The sequence below is a fragment of the Rana temporaria genome, chromosome 1 (genome assembly GCF_905171775.1).
Source record: "Rana temporaria chromosome 1, aRanTem1.1, whole genome shotgun sequence".
NCBI classification, from domain to species: Eukaryota; Metazoa; Chordata; class Amphibia; order Anura; family Ranidae; genus Rana; species Rana temporaria.
Genome location: NC_053489.1, coordinates 557,856,844 through 557,875,088, shown reverse-complemented (window position 1 = coordinate 557,875,088; position 18,245 = coordinate 557,856,844). Strand labels below are relative to the sequence as shown.

General features: G+C 43.1%; 1 protein-coding gene across 3 annotated transcripts in view; it reads right to left on the bottom strand.

Annotated features, from left to right (window-relative positions):
* The window catches only part of TENM3 (teneurin transmembrane protein 3), a 1,530,681-nt gene that overhangs the window by 281,607 nt on the left and 1,230,829 nt on the right, over nt 1-18,245 (bottom strand). The gene's annotated exons all lie outside the window — the stretch shown is intronic.

The window sequence follows — 18,245 nt, the reverse complement described above, 5'->3', positions numbered from 1 at the left end:
AGATAACATAGAAGCTGTGTGAAATCGTTTTTAACTTTCTTTGAACAGAAACATAAATTTAAAAAAAAAGTTGAAATGTTTTAAAATTATTTTATTTTACAATTTTTACAAATAATTTTTTTACAATTTTCAATTCTTTTTACAAGGGAATAAAACAATACAGGGTTAAAATGTGTTCTTTTTTTTAATGGGACAAGGAAGCCGGCAGTTGTGTCTGTGTCTCTCCCTGCAACAGCTAAAAGTCGGCGGGAGGGTTTTCAGCAGAGAGCCGCACAGGGCATCCTGTAATTGCCCCTCCCTCCCTCTGGTGTTTGGGCCCCCCTGTGTGCCTGGGCCCGCCACAGGAGGACTGGTGATCCCCTACCTCTAGGTATGGTACTGCTCACTGACCTGAATTTCTAAATAGATTTCCTGTTTTACAGTGATCATAGGTAAAGGCCTTTTGTTTTAAAAAGCTTAAGGTGACTGTAGCCATATAAATGCACTTGCAAAAAAAAAAAAGTTAGCACTGTCTTAGACACTTTTCTTTTATGCACTAATATCCACATTTTCAGGGCAAACTTCTTTCAGGATGTATCCCACGGTCCCAATATTCCTTCTGAACCAGCTGACATTAAGACCATGTGTGCAGCTGTCCTTCCGACAGAAGCCGATCCAAGGATCGTTTTTTGTCGAAGCCAATGGTTGCGAGCGCTGATTAGTGTGTTCTGGCAGGGGGTCCCCTTGTCAGAACACAAAGGCACAGTGGAAGAGATTAATTCAATAACATCTCCTAGTTAGCACAGCAGAACTAAATAGTGAGGCCTCAGATGGAGATATAAGTAATTTGAGAAAGGGGTACCATCATCCTATTATTGACAAGAAACTGAATTGCATTGGATTTTGCTGCAGAATACTATTTTAAAACAACCGGCCACCCACAATCATTTGGAGGAATGACAGAACGGTGGTCTGCTCATGTAAACAAGGCAGACTGTCGTTCTGTCACAGAGGAAGAGAGAGATCTGTGATTCCTACTATTTAGGAACAACGAGTGTCAGCATCCCCCACATAGTTATAAAGCACACATAGAGAACACGTTTAACCCTTTGATTGCCCCTGATGTTAACCCCTTCCCTGCCAGTGTCATTTATACATTGTCAGTGCATTTTTTTAGCACTGATCACCAAAAAGTGTCCATTAGTGTCCAATGTGTCCGCCGCAATGTCGCAGTCCCGCTAAAAATCACTGATCGCCACCATTACTAGTAAAACATCATTTTAAAAAGTCCCTAAATCTATCCCATAGTTTGTAGATGTGATAACGTTTGCGTAAACCAATCAATATTCGCTAATTGGGATTTTTTTTACCAAAAATATGTAGCGAAATACAAATTGTTCTAAACTGATAAAGAAATTAGATGTTTTATATATTGTTATTGGATGTGTTTTATAGCAGAAAGTAAAAAAAAATATATATTTTTTTTCAAAATTGATGCTCCTTTTTTGTTTATAGTGCAAAAAATAAAAAACCACAGAGGTAATCAAATACCACCAAAAAAGGACATTAATTTGTTTGGGTAAAATGTTGCAAGATCGCACAATTGTCATTAAGGGGGTAAATCCTTTACCCCCTTAATGACAATTGGGGGGATAAATCCTTTATGGGGCTGAAGTGGTTAAAGTAATTCTGCCACCTACATCCATACCAATTGTGGGCAAATTTCATTCTGAACCAATGAATGAAGCCTCTCAAAATATCCCATAGCACTAACCGTGTAATTATTTCTTAATTTAATAAAATAGCTACATCTTACTATTATGCAAAAAGTATGTTCCTTTAAAAGTAAATGTTACAAAATGTGCAACATTTCTTGTAAGCCATTTTAGGCTCTGAACAAGAAAACTATGTCAGAATTTTATACTCATTACTGTTAGTTAGCTTATATCAGAGTGCTAAAAAGTAACATTGCTATATCTCTCATTCTGCTCCTTCCGCTCTACAACCTAACACCCTGCTGGCTTCACAACTGCTCAGTTACATGGCATGCCTCCCTCTAATAATCTGAAATAATGATTTCAGGGGTCTCTGTGGCTGATGGCAATAAAGTGTCATTAATCATCTATTCTTCCTTTGAATATATTTTTGTCCCAGATGCATTATTTTGCAATTATTGGCAACACGTTTAGTTTCCATATTCCTGCCTGCTTCCCTAATTTACCTAAAGCATTAATCATTTTGCTCATCTCCTACCTGGGACATCAACCAGGTTACAGATGTTTATCTCATTTGCGTCACCATACCACATCCCTAACAAACCATTTGTGAAATGACTAATTAACATAATATACAAAGGGTCATGGAACCATCCCTAAGATATTTCACTGCTGACCCTCCTTGCCTGTCTTTCATTAATAACAGCACTCACTATCCAAGTTATACACAAGAGCTTTACATAGAGCAACACCAAGGGCTGTATATACTATTCACTTAGAAGTTATATTCTCATTATAGCCTAAACATGGCAATTAGCATCAGCCTTAGAAAAAAACAAAGAAAACATTTAAAATCTATTTTTAATGTATATATATATATATATATATATATATATATGTTTTTTTTGACGCCTGTACATTTTTTTCTGGAAAACCAAAGTTTACCATTACACAGAGTTGAATTTGCACCCATGTATCCATTATACGGCCATGGAATAAGCCTTGTATGCCAAACAGATATACATTATAGGAACCATTTGTCAAAATAATGAGTTCAATAAACAATTTTATATGCAGTATTACTTTAATGTTCAAGGAAATACTAGCTACAGTAAATGCATTTTTTAGATCTTAAGAAAGTTGTCAGCAGTTTTTTTTTTAAGCTTTGCACTTGTCTAGCCACTTCCCACCCGGTCAATGGGAAATTTACGTCCGGGAAGTTGTTACACAATCCTGACTGGACGTCCTGCAGGATTTAATGCCGTGCGCGCCCGTAAGGGCGCGCAGCGCGGCGATCGGTGATGCGGGGTGATGTTTGGGTACAGTGTAGCATGACCGCGCAATTGCCATTCAAATTGCAACAGTGCTGAAAGCTGAAAATTGGCTTGGGCGGGAAGGTGCGTAAGTGCCTGGTATGGAAGTGGCTAGAGATCAAGATTCCAGTTCCGTCTGAATCAAGGCTCTTCTATGTAGCTCTTTTGAGGACACAGAAATTGAACTAATCTTTTTCAAGGGTATCGGATTTCCTTACATGTGAAGTAAATAGTCAATGCTGAATGTTAAAATGTTTCCATATAGTATATATATATATATATATATATATATATATATATATATATATATATATATATAAAAACCTTGGTTTGAGAGTAACTTGGTTTGAGAGCGTTTTGCAAGACAAGCAAAATGTTTTAATAAATGTTGCCTTGATATACAAGTAATGCCTTGATATAAGAGTAGCGTCACGTCACAACTGAGTATAAAAAAGAAGAGAGGAGCCTCTAAGCAATATGGTTACATTTAATGAAGGTACAACATTTAGCAACTTATTGCTACACTTAGAGGTACCTCTCTTCTCTTTTATACCCTGTAAAAAAATGCTTTGATATACAAGTGCTTTGGATTACAAGCATGTTTCTGGAACAAATTATGCTCGCAATTTGTATTGTATATATATATATATATATATATATATATATGTGTGTATCTGTGTAAGAACATTCAATGTTTGATACTTTGGTGTTATGCACGTGGTTCATTCAGCACCATGGACAGGAACATTACACTGAATGGAAAAGTTTGATATTGTGATGTCCTTGCTACACTTGCATTACATGCAGATCTGGCATAGTGTATTTGTTTAGAGATTATTCCCTTTAAACTTTATTTATTTTTATATGAAATAGAGAAAAAGAGCTTGCAATATAAGGCCCCTACCTCACATGTATACAGTACAAATACATACTAGGGCCACATACTGTAGCTACTGACTTTTATTAAAGAGATACTTACCATTCCATGGATCCAGTGCTGTCCTCCCCCGGGGTCAGTTTTTTGACAGTATTTTGGTCCCCGGTGACACCATTCTAATTGTGGGAGGCCAACTTTGACTCCTTGCCACTCTACAACTGGCTCCCTACTGCACATGTGTGAGCAGCCCTGCACTAGAATGGTCCTACAGATGCCTGAGATATGTGAAGTGTCCTAGGAGGTTGTGGGCAGGAAAGGAGAGGAGAGAACCACTGGAATTGTCTGGTGGATACCAGTGGAGGTGGGTACCCATCAGAAATAATTACCAGCACCCTAAAAAAAAAAAGCCTTAAAAGGAGGATCAGCAGAACTCCCCTTTTAAGGTGAGGTTACCGTATATATGACTGTTTGGGTCATACATATATTTGTAATACATTTTAGCTCTAATTTTTACATACAGTACATATATTTTAACCAGCGTTCCGAAATCCCGCGCATGCGTCAAATTGATTTGACGCATGCGTGGAAGCATTGCACTTCCGTGTTTGAGAACGTCGGTGTCTTCTACGTCACCACGTTATCTGTCCGCTGGGATTTTGGTCTGATGGTGTGTACACACATCAGACCAAAAGCTCCCAGGAGACATGTCCGATGAAAACGGTCCGCGGACTGTTTTCATTGGACATGTCTCCTCGTGTGTACGGGGCCTTAGTTTCACAAAGCGACAGGTTTTCATTGTGCACCATTACAACCTTCTAGCTGCCAGTGTTCAATCAACCAATGATTTCATCAGTTGATAAGGAGGGCATCAATGATTTCATTGGTTGATAAGGATGACGTCAATGATTTCATCAATTCATAAGGAGGAGATCAGGCACATCCACAGCATCCTTGTTTGCCCCTCCCCTGCTTTGCTCTATTTACTTTGAACAAACAAAAAACACCTCTAATGTGTCCTATGTGTGTGGATGTTGTTGCATTATATAAAACTAATGCCACGTACACACGGTCGGAATTTCCGACAAAAAAAGTCAGACAGAATTTTTTTATCGGATATTCTGACCGTGTGTATGCCCGTCCGTTGGAAATTCAAACTGACTTAGGCCTCGTACACACGGCCGAGGAACTCGACGTGCCAAACACGTCGAGTTCCTCGGCCAGTTCAGCCCTGAAGCCGCCGAGGACCTCGGCGGGAGGAGAGCTCCCATAGAACAACGAGGAAATAGAGAACATGTTCTCTATTTCCTCGCCGAGGTCCTCGTCGGCTTCCTCGGCCGAAAGTGTACACACGGCCAGTTTCCTCGGCAGAATTCAGCCAGAAACTCGGTCGGAAGCTGAATTCTGCCGAGGAAACTGGTCGTGTGTACGGGGCCTTAGAAAGAGAAAACATTTCCAGCGGAAATTCCATTTGTCTGTATTCCGTCGGAATTTCGACAGAGAAAAAAACATGCATGCTCAGAAACAATTTGACGCATGCTCAGAAGCATTGAACTTATTTTTTCTAGGCTCGTCGTAGTGTTGTACGTCACCGCGTTTTTGAAGGTTGGAATTTGGTGTGTCCGTGTGTATGCAAGACAGCTTAAGCAAAATTTGGTTGGAAAAAAGTTTCCGGCGGAAAAAAACGGTCGTGTGTACGCAGCATTAGAGTTTTATTGTTTACATTTTAGAATGGGGTGCTTTGAGATTGTGCATAACTTTAAAGGGTGCCTTGACTGAATAAAGGTTGAGAAACACTAACCTAACCCAAATGGATGACAATTTCACCCTCGTGGGGCTGAAAGCAATAGCATGAATGCCGAAACACTGCTAGGCAGCATAACTGCCCTCCAATCTTTTCATTTAGACCCATCTCCAGCTAAAAAGTATAAGCTTTGACAGTCAGTGGCACTGTACAATAACAAAACAAAGCTGTGCATGTGATTATGACAACAATTTAATTGCAAAATATTACAGTACCTATGGGTGTTACACATTGAATGGGGATTATGAGAAGTATATTTTTATTCCATACATTTCATGGGGAAGTGCAGTCAGCTGAACAAGCTTGTAACATTAAAGTGATAAAATTATATGGAAACTTTTTCCCTCAATAATATGCAACATCCTACAAAAATGAAGTGACGATTTCTGTTAAAAAAGAGACGTATGGCCAAAGCATTTTTGGTTATACCTCTCTTCTGGGTTACAGGAGTGTACCTACTCACACACATTAATGCCGGGTTAGACCCAGATACCTAACCGGCAGCTCAGCCTCTCATCATGCCATGGAGTGCCAGGTCTGACCACCCCTGCCCTCTCCACAGCTTAATGCTTCAATGAATGCTGAAAGGGCAGGGCAAAAAGACAGAGAACTCAGCGATCAGCAGTCATGTGATCACTTAGTTCTCTGTGTTAAAGCCACCGGTGACAGCTTCAGCATGTTTAGTTTTATTTTTTCCCACCCTTCAATAACTAATATTCCAATCAATTTCTATGCATTTTTGTGTTTGAGGCTATTTGAACTCAACTCTGCAAATGTCAATTATTGCCATTCATAGAAAGAATCAAGGTTGGACTTTATACTACACACTAACAACTGTAAGCATTGTCCTTTCTTGTGAATAAAACACAAAAGTTCATATATGAATTCCAATATTGATTAACACAAAGCCTACGCAACACTGTGCAAGGCTTATAATGCTTGCTTCAGAGAAATAAAACATTCCATGTATTTAAACATTCTAGCTAGGGCTGAGTAAAGAAATAAATACCAGCATATAATATGAAAAGAAGAATAAAGCCATTGTCCCAGATAATCTAGATAGATTTACAATTCTAACACCTCCATTTTACACATGCATTCCATATGTTAGCTCTCTTCTCTAACTTTTCTAAAGAATTTCTTTCTATTGTTTTCTATTCCTGTGCTACATATTGTTAAACCACCAGCTATCACGTACCATGCATCTTCTTTTTTACTAAGTTATACTCTTAAGGGTAATAAGACCTTATTAGCAGGAGAGTCATGACAGTTTGAGTTTAAAGTACAGACGAACCAAAAAAAAATTGAAAAAAAAATTTGTTTTACATTTTGCTATAATAAATATCCCCCAAAAATATATATAAAAACTTTTTTTTTTTTCTCAGTTTAGGCCGCTAAGTATTCTTTTACATATTTTTGGGAAAAAATTGCAATACATGTTTATTGATAGGTTTGCACAAAAGTTAAAGGGCCAGATTCTCAAAGAATCGGCGTTGGCGTAGTGTAAGCCATTTACACCACGCCACCGCAACTTACTGGAGCAAGTGCCGTATTCTCCAAGCACCTGCTCCGTAATTTGCGGCGGCATAGTGTAAATGGCCCGGCGTATGGCCGCGTAATTCAAAGGGGGCGGCTTGTATTCAAATTAAGCGCGCCCCCGCGCCGATCGAACTGCGCATGCGCCGGACGGAAAAAGAGCCCAGTGCGCATGCTCCAGCTCACGACGGAAAACGTCAATGACGCCGACGTGAGCGTCATTGACGTAAAGTCGTATTCGCGGATGACTTAGGAAAGCTACGTAACCGACCGAAAAAGACGACACTGACCCGACGCCATACTTAACATGGCATACGGCGGACTGGCGTAAGGTTACCCCTTATATAGCAGGGGTAACCTTACGCTTACGTAAACGACGTAAACGACGACTACGCGGTGCAAAATCGTTCGGGAATCTGCGTATCAGGCTCATTTGCATAGTCAAATGAGAACTGAATGTAAACGCAACCTAGCGGCCAGCGTCAAATTACATCTAAGATCCGACGGTGTAAGTGACTTACACCTGTCGGATCTTGGCCGTATCTATGCGAAAATGATTCTAGGAATCACTCGCATAGATACCCGGGGCCAAAAACAGAGATACGACGGTGTTTCCTGAGATACACCGTCGTAACTCTTTTGAGAATCTGGCCCATAGCGTCTGCAAAATAGGGGATAGTTTTATGGCATTTTTATTAATCATTTTTTTTTTACTAGTAATGGCGGCAAGCAGCAGTTTTTATCATGACTGCGACATTAGGAAGCACTTCTAACTGTTAGGGGGCGTGGATTGCCGTGACAGTTTACTGATCGCTGTTCCCGATGACAGGGAACAGACGATCAGACGATCAATGACATGTCAGGGGAAGGATGGGGAGATGTTGTGTTTACACTGACATCTCCCCATTCTTCAGCTCTGTGACCCGATTGCGGGACACCGGCGGACAGTGTCTGCGGGTCCTGCTGCCACGTAGCTCATGACCACACGGCTCGAAAATTAAAGAGGACGTAGAAATATGCCCATTTGCGCAGCTGTGTCATTCTGTCAACGTAAGTGCGTGCTGGGCGGTTAGGAAGCGGTTAATAAGTTAACAAGGCTTTACAGGATTATGCAGTGTTAAGTTATATAAACGTTTTGTTCTAATTGCAGAATATTATTTTTATTTATTTATCACCAAGCAATCAAACTCATTATTCTCACATATTTATTCCTCAGGTTAAGTTGAAATTTGCATCTAAACACAGAAATCATGAAAATATTCTGGTGCAGGAATCACCAAACAAAACATGTTGGATGGAGTTGAGTGATATTAGGATGCTAGTTCTTGCTGGACACCATATGACTGCTGAAGTGGTGCATGTTAAGCAAATTTCAAGTAAAACTTACAGTGTAAAAATGGGCAAAATAAAAAATAGTGTACCCAATTTAAGCCTAGCACACATTTTCAACCCAGCAGGACTGAACAAAAAAAAAAACCCGCAGGAGGAGCTCCCCTGCTGTGCTATTGTGTTCTGACAGGGGGACAACCCCAGCCAGAACACTCCGTTCAGCACTCTCAGCTATTTGCTGCTGCCGCTAATCGGGAGCCGATCAGCAGACCCTTTTTGGTCATCCTATATCATCAGAAGCCCCAAGCTTACTGCTGCCTTCTGTTAGACCGGCTGTAGTACATATGGGCCGACAGACAGCCCGTTTCTTTTGAACTGGCCGATGCCGCCTGACATTCAAGCTGTATGTATTAAGTTTAAGTCTGTCTCTATTTTTAACACATCTTTGTTTTTCTGAGTCCCCGTAACATAGTTGTATAACCTGTTGAACCCGCCATGTTATTTCTCAGCTTGCTTTAACAGCCACTTGGCTAGCAAAAGTAATAGTTAGAAGGTTGAGACAAATTATGTAACACTGACATGGGTGCATACAAAGTAAAACCATTACTGCAAAAGTAACATCCTAAAAAGTAGACTTTCATTTGTTAGTTACCCATGCAAAGTCGGTCTAAATCTAACAGTCCATCTAACGCTATCTTCTCTACACATTACTAATGCTGCTGTCCCAGGGTAGAAAGGTAAGCATAGCCCCCTAGTAAAGGGAATATGTCACTGTCCGGATTACTAAGTGGAAATGTAAAAAAAAGAAAAACAACAAAACAAATGCAGCCATCCACTCATAATTTGGTAAGCTGCAATATGTTGTAAGGCTGACCGCAGGGAAGCCTGTATTTGTAGGAGGAGTCGGGAGGTATTTAAACCCGCCCTCCTTCCTCCTTCTGGGCGTCGGTTTTCTGGTGTGTGGGGTTGGCACGTCACTTCCTGTTTCCATCCAGAGCAATGGCGGCAGCTGCTGCTGCTGTCTACTGTGCTCTCCTCAGGATTCCCAGCCGGATTGTCTGCATCCATCCACGTGGCAGGAGGGAGCTGCCCGCACGGGGGGGGGGGGTGTCCATCCGCCCGCCCGCCCGCCCGCTCGCTCATTTTCCAGGGCTTCATCGGGCATGGGGGGCCACCCGCTCGGGGTTTCATCCGGCCGCTCGTTTGACCAGGGCTCCTCTGGCTTGGGGACCTGCCCACCCGGGAGAGGGGATTCATCCGCCCGCTATTGTTCGGGGCTCCATCTGGCGACACTGGCTGCTTTGGCGTGCAGCGAGCTACCCGTCCGCTTCTCCCGGTGTTACACCGGGGGGAGGGGGAACTTCTGCCCGCTGCATGGCTCCCTTAGCATGGAGCCGCCTGCCGTTGCTCTCGGTTCACGCCGGGGGAGGGGACCCCCGCCCGCGTTGCTCCGTCCAGCATGTGTGTTTCTCCCTCCGCCCGCCGTTTCCTCCTGTGGTTACGTCGGGAGGGGGGGGGACCTCCGCCCGCTGTTTTCTTTCCCTCCAGCATGCAGGGAGCTGCCCGCCGCTTCCTCCGGTGTTCACGCCGGGGGGAGGGGGGGGAACCTCCGCCCGCCCGCTGTATCACTCCCTCCAGCATGAAGGGAGCTGCCCGCCGCTTCCTCCGGTGTTCACGCCGGGGGGAGGGGGGGAACCTCCGCCCGCCCGCTGTATCACTCCCTCCAGCATGAAGGGAGCTGCCCGCCGCTTCCTCCGGTGTTCACGCCGGGGGGAGGGGGGGAACCTCCGCCCGCCCGCTGTATCACTCCCTCCAGCATGAAGGGAGCTGCCCACCGCTTCCTCCGGTGTTCACGCCGGGGGGAGGGGGAGGGAACCTCCGCCCGCTCACGGTATTACTCCCTCCAGCTTGAAGGGAGCCGCCCGTCGCTAGTCCATGCTCAAATACAAGTGGAAGTTGCTAGAAATTTTTAACCATGTGTCCAAATCTCGAAACATGTGACCACAACATTTCATATTCCCAATATGTGTCTGCTGTACCAAGTATCTTGTTCTTATCCTACTATTATCCCTGATTTCCAATTTCAAACTGACATGCGACGGCGTTTCTCATGCGACGGCGTGTCTCATGCGACGGCGTTTCTCATGCGGTGGCGTGTCTCATGCGGTGGCGTTTCTCATGCGATGGCGTTTCTCATGGTGTTTTTTCTCATGCGATGACGTCCTCATGGTGTTTTCTCATGCGATGACGTTTCTCATGCGATGACGTCCTCATGGTGTTTTCTCATGCGATGACGTTTCTCATGCGATGACGTTCTCATGGTGTTTCTCATGCGATGACGTTTTCTCATGCGGTGACGTTCTCATGGTGTTCTCATGCGATGACGTTTTTCATGGTGTTTCTCATGCAATGACGTTTCTCATGGTGTTTTTCTCATGCGCTGACGTTTCTCATGCGATGACGTCCTCATGGTGTTTTTCTCATGCGATGACGTTTCTCATGCGATGACGTTTCTCATGCGATGACGTTCTCATGCGATGACGTTTTCTCATGCGGTGACGTTCTCATGGTGCGATGACGTCCTCATGGTGTTTTTTCTCATGCGATGACGTTTCTCATGCGATGACGTCCTCATGGTGTTTTCTCATGCAATGACGTTTCTCATGTGATGACGTTTCTCATGCGATGACGTTCTCATGGTGTTTCTCATGCGATGACGTTCTCATGGTGTTTCTCATGCGATGACGTTTTTCATGGTGTTTCTCATGCGATGACGTTTTTCATGGTGTTTTTTCATGCGGGGACATTTCCCATGCGTTCACGTTTCTCAGGCGATTACGTTTCCCATGCGTTCTTCTTATGCGATTCGTTCTTATGCGATTTTCTCATGCGTTTACGTTTCTCATGCAATTACGTTTCTCATGCGATCATGTTTACCATGCGATCTTCTCATGTGATCACATTTTCCATGCAATCTTGCATGCGATCACGTTTTCCATGCAATCTTGCATGCGATCACGTTTTCCATGCAATCTTCGCATGCGATCACGTTTCGCATGCGATCACGTTTCGCATGCGATCACGTTTCCCATGCGTTACGTTTCCCATGCGGTCACATTTCTCATGCAAGTCGGGTCCTTGTGTGTTCACGTTTCTCATGCTATCACGTTTCACATGGTAGTTCTCATGCGACTACCTTTTGCATGGTAGTTCTCATGCGATCACGTGTATCATGAGTCATGTCCTCATGTGGTTACGTTTCTCATGCGATTGCGTTCTCATACGATTACTTTTCACATGGTGGTTCTTGTGCAGTTACGTTTACATGCGATCACGTTTCTCATGCGATCTTGGTTTTTTCACGAGTCTTGTCCTTGTGTTTACGTTTCTCATGCGATTACGGTTCGCATGGTAGTTCTCATGCGACTACGTTTCGCATGGTAGTTTTCATGCGATCATGTTTCTCATGAGGCATGTCCTCATGTGTTTACATTTTTCATGCGATTACATTTCTCATGCGATTACGTTTCACATGGTAGTTCTCATCTGATCACGTTTTGCATGCAATCACGTTTCTCTTACGAGTCATGTCCTTGTGTGTTTACGTTTCTCATGCGATTACGGTTTGCATGGTAGTTCTCATGCGACTACATTTCGCATGGTAGTTCTCATGCGATCACGTTTCTCATGAGTCGTGTTTACGTTTCTCAGGCGATTACGTTTCACATGGTAGTTCTCACGCGATTACGTTCTCATGCCATTACAGTTCACATGGTAGTTCGCATGCGGTTATGTTTCCCAGGGTAGTTTCTCATGCGATCACGTTCTCATGTGTTTACGTTCTCATGCGACCACATTTCTCAAGTATCATGTTGTCTCATGCATTACGTTTGTCATGCTCATGCGATTGCGTTCTTATGCGATTGCGTTCTCATGCGACCACGTTTCTCATGCTTTACGTTTTCATGCGGTTTCGTGTCCTCATGCGGTTTCGTGTCCTCATGCGGTTTCGTGTCCTCATGCGGTTTCGTGTCCTCACGCGATGTCATTTTTCATGCGAGTCAGGTCCTCGTGGGTTTACGCTTCTCGTGCGAGTCATGTTCTCATGCAATTTTTACATTTTCATGTTTCGTTTTACGTTACGTTTCTCATGCTATTCATGTTCTCTAACATTTACGTTTCTCTGGCAGGTTTCAGTTGTGCTACAATTACATTGGTCATGTTTTCATACGTTACGCTTTTCTTACGTTACGCTTTTCACACAAGTTACGCTTTTCATACGAGTTGCGCTTCTCACACGATTACGATTTTCATGGTATTGTATGTTCTCAAGTGTATTGTCGTTCCTCATGCAATCATGTTCTCAGGTGTTCACGTTTCCATGCAATTTATGTTCTCATACAATTTATCTTCTCATGTTTTCGTATATCATACTATTCATGTTCTCAAATGTGTTTGTTTCTCATGCAACCTTACGTTTCTCATGCAGGTTCCAGTTGTGTTAGTTTTCAGTTGGTAGTATTAGCATGTTCTTTTTAGATTCATGGCGTTCCACCGCTGGGGGGGGTCACCCATCACGTCTATGGGTGTTTACGGATTGAGATAATCGTTTTTAATTGGCTTGTACGGTGGCAAGTCTCCTCATCCGTTTCTCATACGTTTCATGCATCTCAAACATTTCGTTTCTCACACAACGACCTGACACGTCTTCAGGTTCATCAGGCCTGAGTGTACGTTTTTAATTTGCCTGCTACGCCTCAGGTTGCTCGGCCTTCGCATTTCATGGTATTGTCAGTTCAGCTGCACTAGTCCTACACTTACCTACATTTTCATAGTCTGGGCACATGCCACATTCATTTCCTCACGTTTGTTCATGGCCACTCTCCACTGCTGGGTACCTGTCACGTTCAAGGGTACTGTCGGATTGAGATGTTTCGTTTCTAATTGTCTTGTGCAGTGGCAAGTCCCCTCATCCGCTTCTCACGGCTATCACTACGTTTTCGTACGTCATGTTATCTTACCACTTACATCACTTGCCTGACACGCCTTCAGGTTCATAGGCTTGAGTGTTACGTTTTCAATTGGCCTAGTTTGCCTCAGGTTGCTCAGCCTTGCTAGGTTCTTGAGACTGACACGTTTTCAGTCTTGTGCTACGTATTCGTTCCTGCTCTACGTCACTGAGTGTCAATCACGGACACCCGCGTAGGCAGGGGTTAGGGAAGGTGGGGTTTTCCTTTTCCTAAGGTAAGTTGGGGCTCGTTGGTCATGTTTTGTTTTAACGATGTTGTTCTTGTTTGCAGAATTTCATGTCTCGGGCAGAAAAATCGAAGATTTTGCCGCCGTCCGTCCTGCTCCGGTTACTGGGTTCCATACATGGTGGCAAGCCCTCTTGAACCTCCCGATACTGCCTTCTCTTCGTTAGATGAATCTTGGTCTTAAGTTCTTTTCAATTCAGCCTGCTAGCTCTTGACTCGGCCTGGGATATCTTCCAGGCGTTTCGATCTCAGTATCCTGGGTTCTTTTCTCACAAACATTCTGTACCTACTTGCGGTTTGATTCTTTTGGCACTTTTCAACTCAACAGGTTTTTCAAGTCGGTGCCCAGCACAGTCTGGGCGCTGGACTTTCGCGGATGTACTCAGAGATAGGCCACCCTCCTTTCCCTAGCACTTCCTTCCCTGCTAACACAGGGCATGACACGCAGCCATTCCTTGCTGCCTAGCTAGGGTAGCACTTCAATATTCACTCTGGGCCGTGCTTTAGTACAGGTGCAGTTCTGCTGCTTTTCATCGAGGGGTCTGTATTTTCGTTGTTGAGAAGTTAGATTGGCGGTAGTCAGCTTTCTTTTCCGGACATATTCCAGTTCCACATGTCTGTCACAGGCATTCTTGCATTGGGGGCTTGTGGTTACGTACGGTTACTTTCATTTCAATCTCTTTGCTAGCTCATCCTACTGTTTATTTTTGGCCCCTTTTAGGCATACCGACCACGTGACCCCGGCACACCTCAGGTCAATTTCCCTGCTTCCCCTCAGACCTTTCTCTAGCACGATTACCTGAGACTCTGAGTACAAGTTGTAAGGCTGACCGCAGGGAAGCCTGTATTTGTAGGAGGAGTCGGGAGGTATTTAAACCCGCCCTCCTTCCTCCTTCTGGGCGTCGGTTTTCTGGTGTCCCACCCACCCATCCCCTTTTTTCTTGCTATTTCTTCTTTTACTTCTACTTGGGTATGCCCCCTTTTAGGCATACCGACCACGTGACCCCGGCACACCTCAGGTCAATTTCCCTGCTTCCCCTCAGACCTTTCTCTAGCACGATTACCTGAGACTCTGAGTACAAATTAAATTCCTGTTTTGGGGCTTAGGTACGCTATAAGATTATTGAATGCCTGCTAGCAGCTTGTTTATTTGTCTATCAAAAAATTGTTACTATATTACCTGTAGTTTTAACTAGTCATTATATAAATCCATCTATTTAGATTATCTTTGATGATACATCTCTGCCGCCTCCACTTTATTCTGGACACCCGCTTATGTTTTTATTAAGTCTTACTTACCTGCAACAAACACTGTAAGCTAATATTTTTCATCTTTTCCACCATAGAGTCTGCATCTAGCTTTGCAAATACGTTGTGGTATCTAACCACAGGCACTTCGTTATCTATGATGTAGTCTATTATGATGGGGTAGCTTGCGCTTATATTTTTTATTTATCATTATTCATTTTTGTTATGTAACTTAAATACTATACTTTGCATTTTTTTTTTATCCTGAAGATAATGTTGCATCTGTTCCCATAGCTGTGGTTTGCTCCCACTGTGCTGGGGCTGTGGTGTTCTACTTAATTGCATGCCGGGTGGTGGACAGTCAGTATGTTCTATGAGATTATGTCTATACCCTCATATATACCTTGTATTGTAATACTTACTGTTTGTTTTTATTTATGTAGAATGTATGCCTAAGCTCCTGAAGAAGTACTTTTGCATGCAACATGTATAGCCAAGTTACTGCCTGCCTCTATTAAATCTACACCAAACCTGATGGACTAGTGTTTTTTGTCAACATAGGACATTTACACAATCATTCAGGACTCAACTGCTTGGTGTTACTGGTGGCGTGCTTTGCAGCATATAAGCAAAAATCATATTGTTAAGTTTTTAACAATGTTTGTTGATAATTTTTTACTTTTTGATTGTTTTTGTAATAAAGATGTTTTAATTTTAAATGTGTATCTCAGTGCCTAAAAAGTCCAGTGCCAATTGTTTTTCCAAATCGCAGCTTGTTAAAAGTGACAGGCAGTACTCCTATTAGGACACCACAAAACCACAAAAACTGGAGCTAAAGGGTGTTAGGCTGCTGACAGCCTACTCAAAAGCTTTGCAATTGCCTTCTAAGGCCTTGTACAGACGAGCGAACATGTCTGATGAAAACGGTCCGCAGACCGTTTTCATCGGACATGTCCGCTCGGAGATTTCGGTCTGATGGTTGTACACACCATCAAACCGAAATCCCCGCGGACAGACAGCGCGGTGATGTGGTGGTGACGTTGACGCCGCCACGTCCGCAAACCCGGAAGTTCAATGTTTCCACGCATGCGTCGAATCACTTCGACGCCATGAGCGGCTTCTCGGGCCAGCGAACATGTCGATTGAGTCGTACTGACCATCAGACATGTCCGACGGACAGGCTTCCAGCGGACAAGTTTCTTAGCATGCTAAGAAACTTTTGTCCGCTGGAAACCTGTCCGCTAGGCCGGGAAACTGTCCGGTCGGCCCTACACACGACCGAACATGTCTGCGGAAACTGGTCCGACGGACCAGTTTCCGCGGACATGTTCGGTCGTGTGTACGAGGCCTTAAAGATTGCTGTGCACACTATTTTTACAAAATCTGAAGTCCATATGTACAAGATCTTAAAAAATCTTTGAAAAGCATTGCTGACCATAGACTAATGCAATATTTTTTTTTTTTGGGTTTTAATTCAAAACTACATATTGTTCATAACGTATTCACGGTAATACCAGTGAATATGGGAAACATAATAAATAAACTGTAATAAAAGAGTATATATATACTTGGCCTCCTCATCATAGTTGAGCAGGTCAGAAGCAAGGCTCAACTCCCATGATGCATTAACAACAGCCCCATTCTACCTTGTCAAGCATGATCTTTAGGAAGGTGAACGGACAAAGCAATCTGAGTATGTATACGTAAATATAATGGCTTTCTTTATAACGAATAAGCAAGGTCCAGAACCTCTACTCCACAATGTGTTTTGTTTATTCAAACAAGAAAAATGAATTTCCTAACGTTTTCCTAGACCAAGACCCAAAAGAATTACATTATCTCTCAATTTGCACATTTTCAAGGATAACACTTAAGATTTTGTCTATTTGTTTGACAAGATGTCAACACATTTCCACTGCTTCCAGCCCCATATCATTTGGCTACTTAAGCCCCATGTGTTTGGAAGCCCTTAAGCTAGGATGATTTTTAAATTACCAGTGATGCTATTACAAATGTGTCAGTTTTGATGAAGTCTGTTGAGGAAGGCTGGAAAAGGGTCTATAAAAAAGAAACGTTACAGAGCATATTAATGCCATGATTCTGACACAACACCTGCAATACTTACTGGGAAACGACAGGTGGATTTACATAGTTATTATAAACCTTAATAACAGGTGACTAATAAACTTGCCAGGATATCTCAATATTAACCACTTAAGCCCCGGACCAAAATGCTGCCTAAAGACCCAAGGGGTTTTTACAGTTCGAGACTGCGTCGCTTTAACAGACAATTGCGCGGTCGTGCGACGTGGCTCCCAAACAAAAAATTTTTTTCCCCACAAATAGAGCTTTCTTTTGGTGGTATTTGATCACCTCTGCGGTTTTTATTTTTTGCGCTATAAACAAAAATAGAGCGACAATTTTGAAAAAAATGCTATATTTTTTACTTTTTGCTATAATAAATATCCCCCAAAAACATATATAACATTTTTTTTTTCCTCAGTTTAGGCCGATACGTATTCTTCTACCTATTTTTGGTAAAAAAAATCGCAATAATCGTTTATCGGTTGGTTTGCGCAAAATTTATAGTGTTTACAAAATAGGGGATAGTTTTTTTGCATTTTTATTTTTATTTATTTTTTTTACTACTAATGGCAGCGATCAGCGATTTTTTTCGTGACTGCGACATTATGGCGGACACTTCGGACAATTTTGACACATTTTTGGGACAATTGTCATTTTCACAGCAAAAAATGCATTTAAATTGCATTCTTTATTGTGAAAATGACAGTTTGCAGTTTGGGAGTTAAGCACAGGGGGCGCTGTAGGAGTTAGGGTTTACTTTGTGTGTGTTTACTAGTGTAGGGGGGTGTGGCTGTAGGAATGACATCATCGATCGTGTCTTCCCTATAAAGGGAATGACGCGATCGATGCGCCGACACAGTGAAGCACGGGGAAGCCGTGTTTACATACAGCTCTCCCCGTTCTTCAGCTCCGGGGAGCGATCGCGACGGAGCGGCTATAAACGAATAGCCGCGCCGTCGTCCCGGATCGCTCCTGAAGCCACGGGGACCGCCGCATGTACGGGGGGGGGGGGGTCCCGATCGGACCCCCGACCCACGTCAAGCAGGGCACGTATATATACGTTGATGTGCCTGCCTGTGCCATTCTGCTGACGTATATGTACATGAG